The following is an 18,232-nucleotide window of genomic DNA, read 5'->3' as shown; positions in this document are numbered from 1 at the left end:
GTATTTAGTTTCATATTTATGTTTAAATAATATGTTATTTTTTTTATTTCATCTATGTTGATTTATGAAAGTGAACAGCATGAGTAATCATAAGATGCGCAATATATCGGGAGACATCATTTTGACCACATTAAGTTTTGTTTTATATAAAGCTGGTTTGTATAAAGCCTTTCTTTAAAGTGAATTTCGTTTTGTATAAATTGTATCTTAATTTTAATCAAAGTTTCATCAACCAATTGCCTGGATTTAATAAATAAGAAGCAATTATAGCTGACAATATAATCATGACATGGACGCGCCGGCGCAATATAACTTGCATTGCTCGTGAACTGGAACTCGTCTCATATAAATGAACCGAAACTCAGAAATATATAGAATGCTTGAAATGTCTACTTTTAAACTATTAAAATGTCTCCTTGCTATATTTGACTCATTCATTACTTTTGCCGGTTCTTTGTGGCAAGCTTTATGAGTCCGATAACTAATTGAATATCGTGATTCGTGACTCATCCCTATTTTGTACCAGGCCATTTATGGTTGTTTATATTGTTTAATAAAGTTCTTGGTAAAAAAGAAAAGAAGAAGCTACTGTGCCTAATATTATTGTATAGACTACAGCGCGCAAGGTTTATGCGCATGCTCAAAGTCTTCTTCTCCGTTTTTATTGTATCTCTATGGCAGAATTACAGCGCCACATACTGGTCTGGCATGTATGCTACATCGTTTTGAGTCGGTTTCAGTGGTTTCGTGTGTACGCAGATATTTCTTGAGACGACGCCGTGTTTACGGAAATCTTTTTTAGAACGAGCCAAAAAAAACATCGGATAGGGAAAGCTCTGGCTTCGTGTGGATATCAATATCAAAATATCAAAATCAAAACAAAAATGGGTCACTGAGCACAAAACCAAGATCTGCAATGGCCATCCCAGTCCCTGGCCTGAACCCTATAGAAAATGAGTGGACTGAACTGAAAAGCACCATCATGGATCTGGGAATCTGAAGGTTCTGGAGAGATTCTGTACAGAGGAAGGGTCTCTGATCTCTTGTCAGGTGTTCTCCAAACTCATCAGGCATTATAGGAGAAGACTCAGAGCTGGTATCTTGGGAAAAGGAGGTTGCAAACATATTTAATAAAAGGGGCAAATAATTGTTCCCAACGTGTTTTGGAGAAAAAACATTTATTTTATTATGTGATTTCCCCCCCACTTTCAATTATTTTACTTCGATGAAAGGTTACATTTTTGCAAATGTTTTAAATATAATATCAAAAGGATTAACAATGCAGATTTATTTTTTACAGCCATCTTTGATCATATTTACCAAGGGGGCAAATAATTCTGACCAGCACTGTACATTTGACAACTTACATGCTTAACCACTCAAAGTCCATTAGTCTTCTGAGAAGAGTAGACACATGAGGATTGACTGTTGTTCCTCTTCTCTGAGGTCTTTCCACTTGTTTTGACTGTCTTGGTACCAGTGGATGGGTTGATTCCAACAAAACATCTGCACAAAAATCAGTCAGAAAAACACAAGCAGAAGCTTTAGGAGCATGACATGTGCAGACTAATGAAAATATACCACTTTACAATAAGCATTCGCTTCACTACTAATCTATTATAAAGGGTTAGTTCACCCCAAAATGACATTTCTGTCATTAATTAACTACTGACCTTTCATTTTCAGGAACACATTCTGAACATTAAGAAGTTTTTGATCAAATCGGAGAGGTTTGTGAACCACACATAGACCACAACGTCATTACAACTTTCAAGGCCCAGAAAGGTAGTAAAAACATCATTAAAATAGTCCATGTAACTCCAGTGGATTTACCATAATGTTATGAAGTGATGAGAATACTTTTTGTTCTAACGTAGAACCTGGAAGCGCTGCACTGTGTTTACTTAATTAACAGCGCCAGAGACTGACACAGAAGAGAAGAGATTGTTGAATAAAGTCATTATTTTGGGGGGGTTTTGCACACAAAAAGTATTATCGTGGCTTCATAACATTAAGATTGATCCACTGTAGTCACATGGTCTATTTTAACAATGTCTTAACTGTGTTTCTGGACCTTGAAAGTTGCAATGATTTTGCTGCCTATGTGTGGTTCAGAAACCTATAGGATTTCATCAAAAACATCTTAATTTTGTGTTCCCGAAAATTAACAAAGGTCAGTAGTTAATTAATGACAGAAATGTAATTTTTGGGTGAACTAATCCTTTAACATATACACATTTATATTTAAGTAAACTGTTACCTTTGAACAAATTCAAGTGTGCAGGATGCCTCGTGCTGGTACACCAGATTAAAGTTGTAGTAAGTTGCCAACAAAGCAGCAAATCCAGCCATAAAATTGGGGTGTGGATTCATAACCACTTGACCCTCAATACTCAGCATCCACTGGGTTGCAGTGAGAATTTCACCTAAAAATAATACATATAAGAAACACTTTATAAAAATGTATGCTAAAATACAACAGGCAAAATGTATTAAGTACCAGTAATTTAAAGATTTTGGGAACCTACATTACCTAAGACAGTCAGTCTCGTAGAGTCTGAAAGTGTAGAACTTTTTTTTTCACATCAGCTGCTGTTGCTGACATCTACAAGAAACAAAATTAAAAGGAAACAATTGTAAATGTAATTAAATGCAGTATGAGAACAAAATATAACCCCACAACAAAATCTGGCAAATCAGTGTTGTGTCTATTTGGTCAAATCTGGTACCTTTATCAGACTTTTGATAACCTGTAAAGTCTCTAAATAGATGAGACTTAAAAGCTGCAAATTTTGTAAATGCACGGGAACAGTCAGGTGGCCTACACCACAGGTAAAACACCAGTTTGGAACATTACTGTGACCTTTCATATGCTGCTTAGTAAAACCTACAATGGTATTGCTTTCATGTTGACAATTTACAGTAATACATTTCTCATTTAGATTTAGGTTCAAGTTATATTAAGAAAACGATAACTATGGGAACTTTGAACAGAAAATAAAATGAACTTTCAAATCTTTTGCCAGTCATTTTGAATTTAGTTATGACGCAGGGATTTGTTAAACACTGTTTCAAAACTGGTGAAATAAATGAGAAAATGGCAGCATCCAACAAAGATTGCAACAATGTTAATATCATATAGCCTATTCTAATGTTTTTCGTCAAGAAAGCTAACAGCACGTGCGTATAGTTTTGTCTCACCAACACTTCATTGGATTTGTCTTGTCTGCCAAACTGCAACTGCTCTAAAAACACTCTCTTGTGAGCAAATGCGAATAAAACTGTAACAAACTGCAGCAGTTGTCCATAACATTTACGATGGTTTTACCTTGTAACAGTTCAGCTTCGTCTCTCACCACTGTAATGGCGCGCCCCGTCGCGATGCCTCGCCTGCAACAAGAAATTTAAAATTAAAGACACAAAATAAACGTAACGTTTCGGGGGAAAAAATATTGGAATCTAACACTTTACATCCCACTAAATGTCCTTATAACACGCAGTTGTTAACAAGTCGATATTAATTGCGTCTGACATTGTAATGTGGACGTATCCAACGATGTTAATATCATATTCTAATGTTTTTCGTCAAGAAAGCTAACTGTAGGCTACGTGCGTATAGTTTTGTCTCACCAACACTTCAGTGGATTTGTCTTGTCTGCCAAACTGCAAATGCTCTAAAAAATACTATCTAGAGCAAATGCGAATAAAACTATAACAAACAAACTGCAGCATTTGTCCATAACATTTACGATGGTTTTACCTTGTAACAGTTCAGCTTCGTCTCATCACTGTAGAATGGCGCGCGCCGTCGCGATTCTATGCCTCGCCTGCAACAAGAAATTTAAAATTAAAGACACATTCCTTTACTAAATAAACGTATAGTTTCGGCTGGGAAAAGTATTGGAATCAAACACTTTACATCCCACTAAATGTCCTGATAACACGCAGTTGTTAACAAGTCGATAAAATTAATTGCATCTGACATGCCTATGTTATGAATTATATTCAAAATATGAATCGCAAACAGCATTAATACAGTAGATTGTAATATTTATGGACGTAAATTTAAGTTAACTTACCAAAAATGTAGTAAGTGCCTTTTCTCTTCAACTCTTCTTGCCCTGCAGCTGCTCCAGTCCACCAGTTTTCAAACATTCAGCCCGCGCAATCCCATAATGCCACACCACAGTAAATTGTTGTAAAACGTATGAAATACAGTGAAAACACCTCTTACCTGTAAATCAATTTACAGTTGACAGGGAAATATACAGTTAACAACTGTAATACTCTTTTTGACCCATAATGCATTGCGAATTACAGTAATAACTTGTAAAATGATAAAACAATAAATTTCTGTAGAATTTTGCTGTAGAATCTACAGCAATTTGTTACAGTGTAGCAATAGCACATGTTATTTAGTGTACTATCATATCCAACGTATAGGATGAGCAAAAGAGAGACTGGTCTCAGAACTGGCGATTACCACAGTTTTTGCTCATTGTGAAGCAACAGACATCCTGGTAATCATATTACCAGCCACAGCCAAAGCACAAGCACCACTTTTCAGCCCAATGCTAACCACAAAACTCAAAAACATAACAGAAACTCTTCAACATAACTGAACATCAAGCAATAAGTAATAAGTCTTTCTCTCTACTGGACAACTCATAAAATAGCATCTAATTTCAAAATATATGCAGTCGCATCATATTTACATTTACATTTTACATTTATGCATTTGGCAGACGCTTTTATCCAAAGCGACTTACATTGCATTATCCTATACATTTTTACATAGGTATGTGCAATCCCCTGGGATCGAACCCACAAACTTGCGTTGTTAACGCAATGCTCTTACCACTGAGCTACAGGAAAGCTTTAAAGCTTATTTCACCATCATATTAATTTTTGATGGTATTCAAATATTTCTACTGTCGACACAAATACTGATTAATGGTTTTTTTTTTACTTATGGGTTTGGGGTGTTCAAGGTTTATTTAAATGTATTTAAATTGCTTTAGCAAATTTGAACAAAGTCATTTGAAAAAGTAGCAAACAAATTTTTTTGTGAAGTGCACCTTCTCTGGCTCTCAAAAATAAGTATTGCATAAGACTGATTTCAGTTGACGTTATGGGCTTCAAATTCCACAAAAACAGCCTCACTCGGCTGGACAAACACACCATCTGACATTTAGGCCTGGAGGAAGCAGGAGGCTGCGTTTGAAATTATTCATTTGGAGTTTTCCGTCAGACCCAAAAACTAAGGAACATAATGTGCTTCTTCTGTTCTGTACGCAAGCAAGACCCTGCATGTTTTTTTCTTTTCTTTTGTCTCTCTGTTTTTACTTAGTCTTGTTTCATAATTTTATTGTCTTTGATCAATATATTATTACTGCAGCGTATTGACACGCCAAGTGAAAGGTATCTAAATGTTGTATTCGGTTCTTGTCAAAAAGTCCTCTTGGCTGACAAGCCATAGCCAGAAAATTGGGGAAAAACATTATCATATCTGCTTGATTGGCTGATTATTAGGCAGAGTTTAAGAAACAACTCCCTGCTGAGGTATGTCTCTGTGTGTCATACTAACAGTTTTTCTAATAAATTGCAAGGCATCTTGACGCTTTCATTTGCATCCAATAGAGCTTCTAGAGAGGCATGCCAAATCTGAAATAACATAACATAAAATAAATCATTATTAAATTGAATGTTCATTTTTCATTTCAACAAAAAGTTTTAAAATTATAGCCTACTCGAGATAAATACTCTAAAAACAGTATTATTTTAGCCTAAAAACAGTGTTATTTTATGTATTACAGTCAAAGAGTATAGAAGTAACAACAGGCGAAACTCAATAGAACGTTCCATTGCAACAAACGCACCCATGCGCAGAGCAGCAGCTCCGCCATTTTGGACTGAACGCAACACAGCTGTCATAGAATTAAACAATACCGGTTCCAATTCAAAAGCGGTTAAGGGAACTAAATAGTAGTTTCTAGTTTTTAATATCTCTATAGCAGACATCCCAAGTCTCCCGGAAGTTCTCGCAAATTAGCTAAACTCTCCCGGGCGAGGGAGCGAGAGACCTTGCGTGTGTGTGCGTGTGTGCTACCTTATCAAGCGCATGTAAGATCTTGATTAAAATATTATATTATATAATAATATTAGGCTATATTTTTACATTTTAATAAACTCTGTTTCACTTTCATAATTTATTTCACTTCAACAATAATCTGGCAAATTTAAAACAAGAACAACCATAGGTCTAACGTTATATTCCGTTTTGATTTAGTGATAACAATGAATTAATAAAGCGGTCATTTGCCAGGTTAGGTGTTCATACTCTGAAAATATGCGATTTAAAAAGCCCATTTCGAGTCTTGACTCAATATTGACCAAATACATAACGTTAGCAAACTGTTACTGGGTTTACTGGTTATGGGATAGCTTACATTAATGTTACAGCACCTGTGATCGTTGACGTTAGCTCACTTTAACGATAATAAAACCCTTTTCTACTTTACCTCTCTGTATCTTTGGGGAATCTATGAAATGCTAAGTTATTAGTTGTACACTGGTAGTTGTTGCAGTTGATGGCAGAACACTGTTTTCTAAGGTTCCAATAATTTCCAGACATATGTACAGTTATAGTTGTATCTATAGTTGTATAGTTGTTCTAACGGTAAAGCCGTTGGTTCAGTCCAAAATGGCGCCAGCGCGACCGCAACGCCATCTAGCGAGTGTTGTCAAAACTGCAATGGAGTTTCGCCTCTTGTTACTTCTATACTCTTTGTTACAGTGTTACAGTGTCACATGTTATGTCACATATGACATGTTGAGATCACGTGACCAGTCAAATACTTGTACTAAATTTGAATCATTGTACTCATTTATTACTGGATTGAAGAAAAAGCTGTAATTAGGCTACAAGCAGAATAACTAAACATGACACAAGGTTGGATCTATTTGGGAATCAAATTAATATTGTGACTAATCTCCATTGTTCTTGCCAAAATAGGGACTGAAGAGTTAGATTTTTTTTTTTCATGTAGATCAGACTTACTGTACCCTCAGTGTAACTTATAAAATATTAATAAGTTTTGATGCGTTTATTTATTTTCACCCTCCAAGGCCATAATGGACTTTGTAATAGCGATGGCTGGGCTGATGCCATTAGTACCAGGGCTTAATGTTTGCTCACAGAAGCATGTGGGCCGCATTTAAAGTCTGGCAGGATGTGAGCATTGGCTTGACTTTGCTTGGCTAACGGCAGGTACCCACATTTGAGGCTAATGAATCTCTCTCCCTGCGTTTTAGCATGTCTGTTCTCTTTAGAGGGCAATGAGGCTTAAAGCTACAGAACACAGCATCTGGGTAATATGCTTTTTAGTGTAAGGCTGTTTGCGCATTCATTTGTGAAAGGATTATGAGACATTTTTAACATTAGCAGAACATGCTAATGCATCTGTTTTCAGGTAGCAGCCCATATGAACAACTTCTGTAAGTTGTACATTACTGTGAATAGTTTCAGCCGTACTGGCCCTTTTAAACATACAAAATTTTGAATTACACAGCATTTATCAAATCATTATTTTAATAACATGGGGGCTATTGTCATAAACCGTCCAAAAATAGTGTACAGAAACAACTCGAGAAATTCAGTAAAATATAGAAACCAATTGTAAGTATAGTGGAGTAAAATTAAGTGATCTTAAAGCTACAATATATATTTTTTTCGCCTTTTAGCCCACGAGAGTCCCGCTAATATATAAAAGAATGAGGACATTTCATCCTACCGAACTACACGCAAGTGCTGAATTACTACTCAAATGGGTCAGTTTATTTGACGAATTAAGCTTGTGAGATAACGCAGCACTGTTTCACTTGGTCTTCACTATCACACTAAACTGCATTTGAGTGTGTTGAAAGTTATAATGTTATTCTATGTGTTAGTTTGTCTGTATAGGACTAGCAGTAAGCTAGATCAACATTAGAATAACATACTGATCATATTCTAACATTTCATCATGTTGAGCTATATAACACTGATTCGTTTTATCTACATTTGCTCACCTGTCTAATAAAGTACGGTACATGCATCTCTCTAAAGTTGTGACTCGTGAAGCTCTGTCAAGTCAAAGTTAGGCTGCGTTCACACTTGGCATTATCATGCGACCTGTATCCGGATGTTGGAGTGAAGATCTCGGCATCTCGAAAACGCCACACCGCTATTGGTCCTCGTTTTATTTCTCCTTTTGTCCCAAAGTCTGCTTGCCATTGTCCATAATGTTTGAACGAAACAACAACAGCGTGAGCGTGCTGCTAGACGTAACACAGTTGTCCCCGTCTGTCGCCATGGTTACTATGGCAGTACAAGCGGAAACCAGGGATAACGCGGATATTACGTCATTTAAAATTGTGAATTTCTCTGAATTTACAAATTCTTGGAAACATTTAGCATAATGTAAGCACACGATTGAAAGAAATAACACTGCAAGTAGTTTTTGGATATTTGGATAAAAAATTATTACATATTGTCCAATAACGAATGAAAAAACTGAAGGTCTGGAAGAACCTCTGGCTATTATTAATGTAATGACACCAACAAAATAATCAAATTCTAACCTAATATGATCAGTATTCCTTGTGCTTTGATCCGTGCATGAATATTTAAGCATGTGTATGTTGATGATTCTTATTTGCATTAATGTGAATATTTCAAAAGGTCCACGTGTCTTATCGCACTTAGGAAAGTTTAATTTTAGAAAACCTCCCACAGACCTGCGTCAGGTACTTTTATTACTGGGGAAAAAACTCAAAATCGACCATTAATGTGGCGGTAAGCAGCACTTAGGGATGGCTTATTAAAGAGTGGAAACCTGATGAGTATAATTAGCTCATATGTTTCCCTCGACAGATGCGCTGGGGACATTAATGTGTTAGTAAAATCTCTCTTGGATGCCAGCTTACCACTGATTATGCCGATATTGTCACAAACAAATGCAGGCTGCATTTAAATGTACATTAAAGAGAACTGCACCAATCATCATATAACGGGAGCAAGCTAGGACCAAATGTCAGATTAACACTATATATGATTCAATAAAAAACAAAACATTGCATTAAATATAAATAACGCAAGGATAAAATGCTCAAAGAAAAGAGGGACAATGCTTGAACTAATGCCCTAGTTCAAGTATAGATTTACAACTACTTACAACAAATTTCAGAAATACTCAAACTTTTCTGTAATGAGCATGTAAAAGACAACTTCTGTTGTGATAGAGAGAGAGAGAGAGAGAGAAAGAGAGAGAGAGAGAGAGAGAGAAAGAGAGAGAAAGAGAGAGAAAGAGAGAGAGAGAAAGAGAGATCGAGATCGATCTGCTTCATTCTACAGGCCTCCAGACAGGTGTCTCTTTACTGTGCTGTTGCACTTACCAGTGATCCTAAAGCGGCACTGTTGACTCGGTGGGAAACATCTAAAATTAGAAGCAGAGCTGATGCTGATTCAGGCCACGCTCAGAGCCGAGGCTGTTTCATTAAAGAGATGGGTATGCCCTATAGGTCACAGACTCAGACAGGATCTGTCACGAAAAACCCCTGAGTCAATGCCTCCATCCTCGCCTACACATGCTGCTCCAGAGATGCATTACAGTGCAAACAGAGTTTTAATGATCAGTGGAGATGCTAGTGGTGAGCTAGCATCAGTTCTGACTTCAACCTGTATTTGTATTTAGCTTAAACATGAACCATTCTGTTTAGCGTTCCTGTAGCTCATACTGCATGGTAGAGAATGGCGTTAACAACACCATAGAACAATGTGTTCAATCCAACTGAATCAAACTGAACTGAACTGAATCAAACTGAACTGAACTGAATCAAACTGAACCTAATAGACTTGACATAAATTACACTGAACAGGACCAAACCGAATCAACATGAACTGAACCAAATCCAACTGAACAACTGAACTGAACTAAATCAACGTGGGCTGCATTTCCCGTACAACAATGTAACTTGCTGCTTAACAACCATAGTAAGATACATTGTTGAAGAAATCAACTAGCTAGTTATAACACACAGGTTACATGTCACACTGGTGGTGTTTGGTATTTGAGGACTAATTCTCTAATATCTGATTTTGCTTTATTTCCAGATTCAAGCATTGGCTCCTTCTTAATTACTAGAGCATATATGCACATGTGCACTCTTCAAAAACAGTGCTTTAAATCTCTGTATTTTAAATAAAATATATAGATTGTACTGAATGTCAGCTTGCTTATTTTGTTCAAGATAAGGATTTATTAAGTCCACGTCGTGCAATTAGCAAACTAGGCTTCTAACCAACTTTGCAATGCTGTTTGACTTATTTAACTATATGCTGATATGACGGAACTTGTGACCATAGTTTACTTATGTTGCTTTTGGGAAACGCACCCCTGAACTGGACTGAACTAAACCAAAACTACCAAAACTGAACTGAATTGACTCTTCTTGAGCCGTACTGAACGGAGCTGAATCAACTCAACTTGAATTGCACTGAACTGAACTCTACGATGAACTGAGCACCGTCTAAATATATACACATTTCATTTACGTCTTTTAGTTTGTCAAGAGATTTAAAGTACCGTCTGAACTGAACTGAGCTGAACTGAATAAGTGAACTGAACTGAACTGAAGCAAACCAAATCAAAATGAACAGACTTGAATAACTGAACCAGACCAAACTGAACTAGCAATCACTGCCATTCACAAAAGCTCACGAAATTGTAATTTATTCAAAAGCTAAGAAGGATAGGAGTGAAGACCTCCAGAGACAAAATTAATAAATACTGATGGCCTAATGGTTAAAGATATGGGCTACTGGTTTGAACCTGGTTGAGATGAGACATCCTTTTTGTTCTGACACTCTTCAAGCAAGACACATAACCTGACTTGGCTCCTGCAGAACTGTTCCTGTAATGAAATCTGTGTCTAACACGTCACATGGGATAAAAGCGTCTGCTAAATGACTAGTAACTAGGCAGGCATCAGACAATAGCCGCGTTTCCATTACCCTTCAAATTGCGCAAATTGAAATTGCGAATTGAAAATACGCTCAATGGAAACACGTCAATTTCGCAAAAACTCTCGTTTATCGCAAAAAAGTTTTTACGCTCGCATGAGGAGGTTTTTCAGCCAATTCGAAAAAGGAATATTTCGCAAAACTGCAATGGAAACAGTTTTTGCGCATTTACAGTCACCTGACTTAGAAGACGCGGTGTGTTTGGGGTCCATGTACGCAAATAATAATAATTATCATCATTATTATAACATTTACTAGGCTACATATTTAGATGACGCTTTTATCCAAAAAAGGAACAAGCAATTCGTCAAATGTCATTCATAATACGGGTTAGACAATAATAATACAGAGCTGAGATTATCACAAATAAACACAATATTTTGACGCATATCTAAGGGTATGTGTGGAGTGTGGAGCGCGCACTACATGGCACGGAGGCGCGGGCGTGAACACTTGCATTTTCCTATTAACAGTGAAACAACTTAATATAGCCTACTCTATCATTTCTGGTCATACAGAAAATAATAATACATTATTTGTAACTACTTTTATTTGTGTAAACAAGAACAAGAAAATGTTGTGCTTTTGTAAAATAAAATAAAACAATCAGGCGCGTTTTCATGATCTCCCTGAACTGGAGCGCGAGAACTGAAACAAAATATAGCCTATGTAGCTAAAGCTTGAAATGTCCACTTTAAAACGAACAAATTCGAATCGAAAGCTAATACATTTTGTTCTGATTAAGTAATCCGTATGAAAGGTGCATTTCTCTCTAAAAGAGCATCTGCTTAACAGCGGAGATGGAGATGTTTTTAGCCGAGTTAGAAAACAATAGTTTGATAATATTAATGGCTCTTCTTATTCAGCACTGCGGGGAAAATGTCAATTCCAGGTTCTAATTTGGCCTTAGAAAACCAGTAAAATCGACAAGTTTTCCATATTAATTTGTGAATATTTTATATGTTTAATAAAGGGGAAAAAAGTCATTAAACAAACATCTGAAAATTCGTCGATATTTACTTTTTTGCGCAGCAGTTGGTGTAGCCAGTTTAAATTAAAATTGTGGTGTTCAACTTTGCGTTTTAAAAAGACAACCGTTTATTTTTCGTTTTTCAATTACGGGTTTAAAAAGGAAAAAACGAATGGACACAAAAGTAGCCTACATGGATCGTTTGGAATAGGAGACAGAGTTCTTTATTAAATTCATAAAAGAAACAATAATTAACCTATAGGAATACTGGATTCTAAACTTCAAAGAAATGCCACAATCAAAACCTCAGCGCAGAAATGAGGAGAAACACCCAGAAACTCCTTATATTTCGTTTGGAATATAAGGGTCTTTCCCTGCCATTAATGCTTGGATAAAACACGTACGTCTCCCTCCATTAATAATAATAATGTCTAATGCGGTGGCTGTGAGATTATATAAACCAACGTCCGCTGCCGTGATTTTTAGAATGACTTTATTGCGAGAGAAAAAAGGACGTTTTAGTCGCATAACATCAGTTAATGGAAACGCCGTCATTTCGCAATAGTTTTGTATCGATATTTAGATAAAAGCGCAAAACATTTGCGCAAATCTGTAATGGAAACGCGGCTAATGACACACTAATGGCGAAGCATGTCTGCCTCATCACTGGAGGTCTATAGCCCGAAACTGGCATCTACTTGAAGACCACAGACAAGATTACAGGAAAGAAAAGCTCTGTACAAGGTTGATGCCTAGAGTCAGTACATTGCTTTAAAGACATGCAAAACCTTTGAATATAATTTGAATATTAGCCAAAAGCTTTTTTTGCGTTCTTTGTGAAAACAACAATCTGCCACGGTCAGCACATCTGAAACAGTCCATCTGCGTGAAAGAGTAAAACTACACAGCCACAGGCAGTCCGAGTGATTCTCTCCAAATCATGCTTCCGTTTAAACTCATCCTGTGGTCACACAGTAAGCTCTCTGTACAAAACAGCTCAACTCAGCAAGATATCGCCATTTCTAAACACAGCGGATGAAGATAAATGTTTGCAGGCACCATAAGGTGTCTGTTCCTCCCGTTTTTCTTTTTATTTATTTCTTTTTTTGTCAAGTTTAATGCAGCCCAGTGTGATAAATTATCAAAAGCCAAGAAACCGAATCAAACGGCATCTAAGATGCTTGTTCACGACACTTCAGAAAACAGTGGGAGATTTATGCCATTGAATGGTTGCGGTCAACCTTGGCATAAAAGGCCAGTGGGGGAGATAACATGGAGGAAGGGAAGAAGGGAAGGGGCGAAATAAAATTACACCAAATAACATGTTACGGAGGGGAATGCATAAGCAGCTCCACGATCCCCCATGGCAAAGCGCGAGTCGTTAAAACCAGAAGCCGAGCTCGAGGAGAATGGGCTGCAATTACTCTCAGAGAATAACACTGTCCAAATCAATCATTGCCAAAACCCAGACAGGTGTCAGGGAGAATGAGACGCGGTCCGATCGGACACACGCTCCAAAGCTCCAGTCACCTGAGAGTTTTGTCATAACAACCCCCCCCCAAACCCAAGTATTAATTGGGGAATGATTAACGAGCTCGTGGGAGACGTGTCCTTGAACGTGCCAGAGAAAGCAGACGACTGCATCAGTCCTCCAAGAACTGTTCCAAATCCTCATGTTTGTACAGATTTCAGGGCCTCAGGAGTTTCTGTCTATCATGTTCTGCAAATCTACCTCAATGGATCAAAATTGTTGAAATGGATGAACTAATTACACAGTAAACAACTCAACAACTCTGATATCAGCACTTTCCGACACATCACAATCTAAATAACCTCAAAATGATGAGTCAGTGAGTAAGCCGGTTTTAGCAACCACTCAGCTCAAGTGAAAGTGAACCTTCATGCCAGCGTCATTCATTACACTTACTGAGAATTTGATGCCTAATGGTCCAAATAAAGGTGTTTGAATTACTCTTATTATTTTGAAGCAACTGAACATTGGCTTAAAAACTCAATCACAGAAACAGGACTTAGTCTTTTCATTTTATGCCACTACATGCCATACTATTGTAAACAAAGAAATCATGAATGTTATTTAACTTTGCTCATTGTTTTATACTTGTGCCAGATTTAGTGAAATAAACAGTGTCATTGAAATATGAGACGTGATATCTGAATAAAAACAATTACCGGTACTTGCGAACAAAATTATTTAAATTTTAAAAATTTTTACAATTAAATTACATTTATGAAACAGCCAAAATAAGGTTTTGTTTTTTGTTTTTTTTAAAAGTGCTAACCCATAGTTGAACAAAAAATATGATTTCCCAAAACAGATCTCTGAATGTTATATCAAAAGTGTGTGATATACTTGAAGAATTAATTTAATCATTTATTTATTTATTTTTCAAATGCCTATGTGTTGTCTAAAGTGATTTTAGTCAATTTGTCTAGGGCTTGTGGGGAAAAAACAACCTCACTTTCAAATATTAGATTTGTGTTCTATATTTCTGATTTCCACTCAAGCAAGGTTTTTAGAATCACATTATTAATTCTACGTTTACTGACTTTACACATTTTTGAGTGAGGCATAATGAGAAATAATTTGCATCCGAGACATACAAGCTAGCTGTGCATAAAACAATTTCCTGACTATGTGCTGCTCATTTAGGATCAGTAATAAAGAGCCTTTATACTCTCAGCATGGCAGATCAGTGCAGAAGCTACAGTATAAGCAGAGGATGGAAAGGTCATGGTTATAACCATTATTTGTGCCCTTCATCTACTCAGTCTTAACTGCATGTCTCGACTTCATGCCCCATAACTCCAGTTTATGGACCAGCCGGTCCAGTTCTGGTATAAAGATAAAATGAAGACGTCCTCACATTCCTGTCCAATCTTATAAAGTGGTTCTAATGGACATCAACATTATGGCTTTAATATTAGATAGTAAAATGGCATACTAAAATATAAAATAAGGAAAATCAAGGCTTTATATACCATCTTAGCATAATTTGTCCAATTTTATTTTTGGAGGTTTCAGACAAGCAAATGCATTGGACATTCATACATTTGCATGCAGGGGTTAATATATTTTCAAATCTAACTTATTAAACTTCGTTTTCAGCTCATTATGCCTTGCTAATCATTCTAATATGCTGAATCGGTGCTTGAGAACTGTTCTTTATTATTATCAATGTTAAAAACAGTTGTCGTGCTTTATATTTTTGTGGAATATTTATCCACAAAATATACATTTTCTCAGGATTCTTTAATGATTAGAAAGCTTAAAAGAACAGTGTTTATATTAATGTCTTTATGCATTCTTGGTGAAAAAAAAGAGAAAAAGCAAGCCAAAAAAACATACTGACCCGAATCTTTTGAACAGTATTGTATAATATAATAATAAAATATACAATTAATTAAAAATCATGAACATGACAATGCAAATACGCAGTAATACAACTAAATAAATAAAAAACGTTATTTAGTTGTACATCCTTATATATTTAACAGAATCAAAAGCATTATTGTCATGTTTTAAGTAGGGATGATGAGAGGTGAGAATCCAAGTCCAGCAAAAGTTTATTCAAAAAACACAAACCAAGATAATCCAAGACCGAGACAGGAACATAATCCTAACATGAGAAGCAGAGACATAATCCAGACAGGGGAAACCAGGAACACAAGACCAGCTTACAAAGAGGCATAGAGACATGCAAGAACAACGACCAACCAAAATAAAACTGGAATACTAATGATGGACAGGTGTAGATGATTAGTTCCTGTGGAAACTAATGAGGGTAACTTCAGAAACAAACAAGGCAACAGAGGCAAACAGAACTAAACACAGGGACAATAACTTCAAAATAAAGAGTCCCTATGACTGACAACACAAACACACATGTTACATTAATAATGAATTGCATCATATATCCAATAAAATAAACAAAAGTTCAGTTTATTTACATGAGTCATCTGACTGAATTTATTCACTAGAATAATTCAGACTTTAAAATAATACATATGAAAACAGCACAGTTTAGCAGGAAGTGTTTGCCTCAGCTCGCCAGATATATGCTGTGTGCACAACAATGTGACATTAAAAACTGAGATGTAGCGGATTGCCATGCTATACCTCTACTTGCTGGAAAAAGTAGCTTGTTACGGAAAAAAGTCCACATTTTAAAAGTAGAAGACAACTACAGACCTCCAGAAATATCAGTTCACAAGCCCTACACTGTTAGAACACCTGTCTCACACAATGGCAGCAGGTAAAACCGGATGATGCCGTTTCACCTGAGAATCCAACTGACAAATTTTGGATCATGACCACACTTTGACAGCCATAATCCATAAATAGCATATTTAATGCACCACGGGCCTGTAACGGCACTGCTATCAAACACACAGCAGTGTAAATCAGAGATTCACAGTTCACTGAACTCACTCAAACAGTCATGTCATCAGGCTTATTCATGCAGAAGATCTGGACCTCAGATTACAGGAGGACCGTATCTGTGATTCGCTGAGGAATGAGCCAAGCGTGAATGTGATAAGGGCATATGGATGAGTGAAAGTATGAAGCTATTTGTTAGAGAAGAACTCTGGCCTTATACACGGCCCTAACACCCAGGCAGTTCTTCGGTTCAAATCAGAGGTCTTTTTCAGGATGCCTTGTCACTTTAAATACCTATGATGTGTCTACAATCTTCTCGATCTCTCCAGAGATCTTCTTATAAACCTTAGATACAAAATAACTAGCTCTTTTATGAAGTAAATACTTTTGATATATACTATGACTTAATAAAAATGCCAAAAACAAGAACATTTCACATATAGAGTGTATTTGGAAAGTCATTTCTGCAGATTGTCCTTAACTATGACATACTCAATTCATCCTTCGCATGGAGTTTGATTGACAGGCGATCTGACCAATCATAATCCGCCAACGGATTATGAAATAAATGACCACGAACGGTCAATTGAAATAAAACTTAGCCTTGTGCTTAATATATGAAAAGGTAGTACTTACAGTAAGAGCAGGATAAATTAACATAGCCATGGGATTGAACCTACAACCTTTAAAATAGCATTTACAATCCTTAAATACTAAGCTACCACCTTAAAATGGAACAGAATGTTCCCCTTTGACCTGCTAAGCTGTAATTTATCATTTTTTCCCATCTGTGTAGTATATAACTTTAGTTAAAATCTCTTGAGTTCCCCAAAATCTAGCAAACCCTGCCAAAGCTAATCTGCAATCCATCCCCCTAAACATTATGTCGACAATAAACATTAAAACTGCTATAAAACCTTGATGAATAGGTTGTAAAAGAGATGTCTTTGTAGGTCAAAGGTCACAGGACTTGTGCAAATCTATGATTTTAAGTAAACAAAATATTCGTATTTACTTCATGCACTGATTCATAGTTTCCACTCTCCGAAGTCTCTCGTGCTTAAACTGCTTTTGTTGCTTTTCAAAAAGACTGACTATAGCGTGATGAAATAATGAAGGCAATGAATGATATCATTGGTCGGACCTACAGAACATCGTTCACAGACGAATCAGTGTTTTGAGTCTGCGTGAGGCATCTCATTTGTGAACAAATTGGGACATCTTATTCATGAATAAACTGAAGAAACAATGCATGAAGATCTGCTGACTGACAGTAACTGAACTAAAGAGTTAAACGAGGAGAGAAAATGGGCTGCAAGAATGGTGTGTAAAATAACTGATGACACACATCAACCATAAAAAGGACTTATTTCCATTAATTCATAGACAAACCTTTCTATGAATAAACATGCATATCCAGGACGTTGTGTGTATTATTACTGTTTTTTTTTATATATATATATTGTCTTTCTATATTATACTGTTTTATGCATGCCTTATGATTGAACTATTCAATAATTTAACCTTTGGTATCTGCTACCAAACTAATCATCATTTAACTCTCAACCCATTGGTGTATATCACCTTCTCATAACGTACATTGTATGCTTGTTATATTAATCAGAGTATAAAGAAACACAAAACTGCCAGCCCACGCCAATCATGCTAATGAGCCAGCTTCCAAACAAAGGTGGAACCTCAGTGACCCTCGCTTTCTTCTGGTTGCTGTTCGTGTGGAAAAGACTGTGACGCCGAGGGACCCCACTCTGCCCCGGAGGGCCTCAACATATCAAGCCATATT

At 36.5% G+C, this 18,232-nt stretch overlaps 1 protein-coding gene and 1 long non-coding RNA gene across 13 annotated transcripts in view; both read right to left on the bottom strand.

Annotated features, from left to right (window-relative positions):
- Positions 1-18,232, bottom strand: part of grid1a (glutamate receptor, ionotropic, delta 1a) — a 309,909-nt gene that overhangs the window by 113,741 nt on the left and 177,936 nt on the right. The window lies entirely within an intron of this gene.
- LOC307009566 lies at positions 1,222-4,390 on the bottom strand. 2 transcript variants are annotated; one of them, XR_013800065.1, is made up of 6 exons: positions 4,080-4,390; positions 3,761-3,827; positions 3,329-3,390; positions 2,534-2,605; positions 2,261-2,426; positions 1,222-1,506 (listed from the first exon to the last, which is right to left on the bottom strand). It is a non-coding gene; the product is annotated as an uncharacterized lncRNA (long non-coding RNA). The 2 variants fall into 2 exon arrangements; XR_013800066.1 differs by lacking the exons at positions 3,761-3,827; positions 4,080-4,390 and adding an exon at positions 3,631-3,733 and having other exon boundaries at positions 1,223-1,506.

The sequence above is a fragment of the Phoxinus phoxinus genome, assembly GCF_949152265.1.
Source record: "Phoxinus phoxinus genome assembly, chromosome: 13".
NCBI lineage: Eukaryota > Metazoa > Chordata > Actinopteri > Cypriniformes > Leuciscidae > Phoxinus > Phoxinus phoxinus.
Note: the sequence above shows the minus strand (reverse complement) of the source record. Positions and strands in the feature narration are given on the sequence as shown.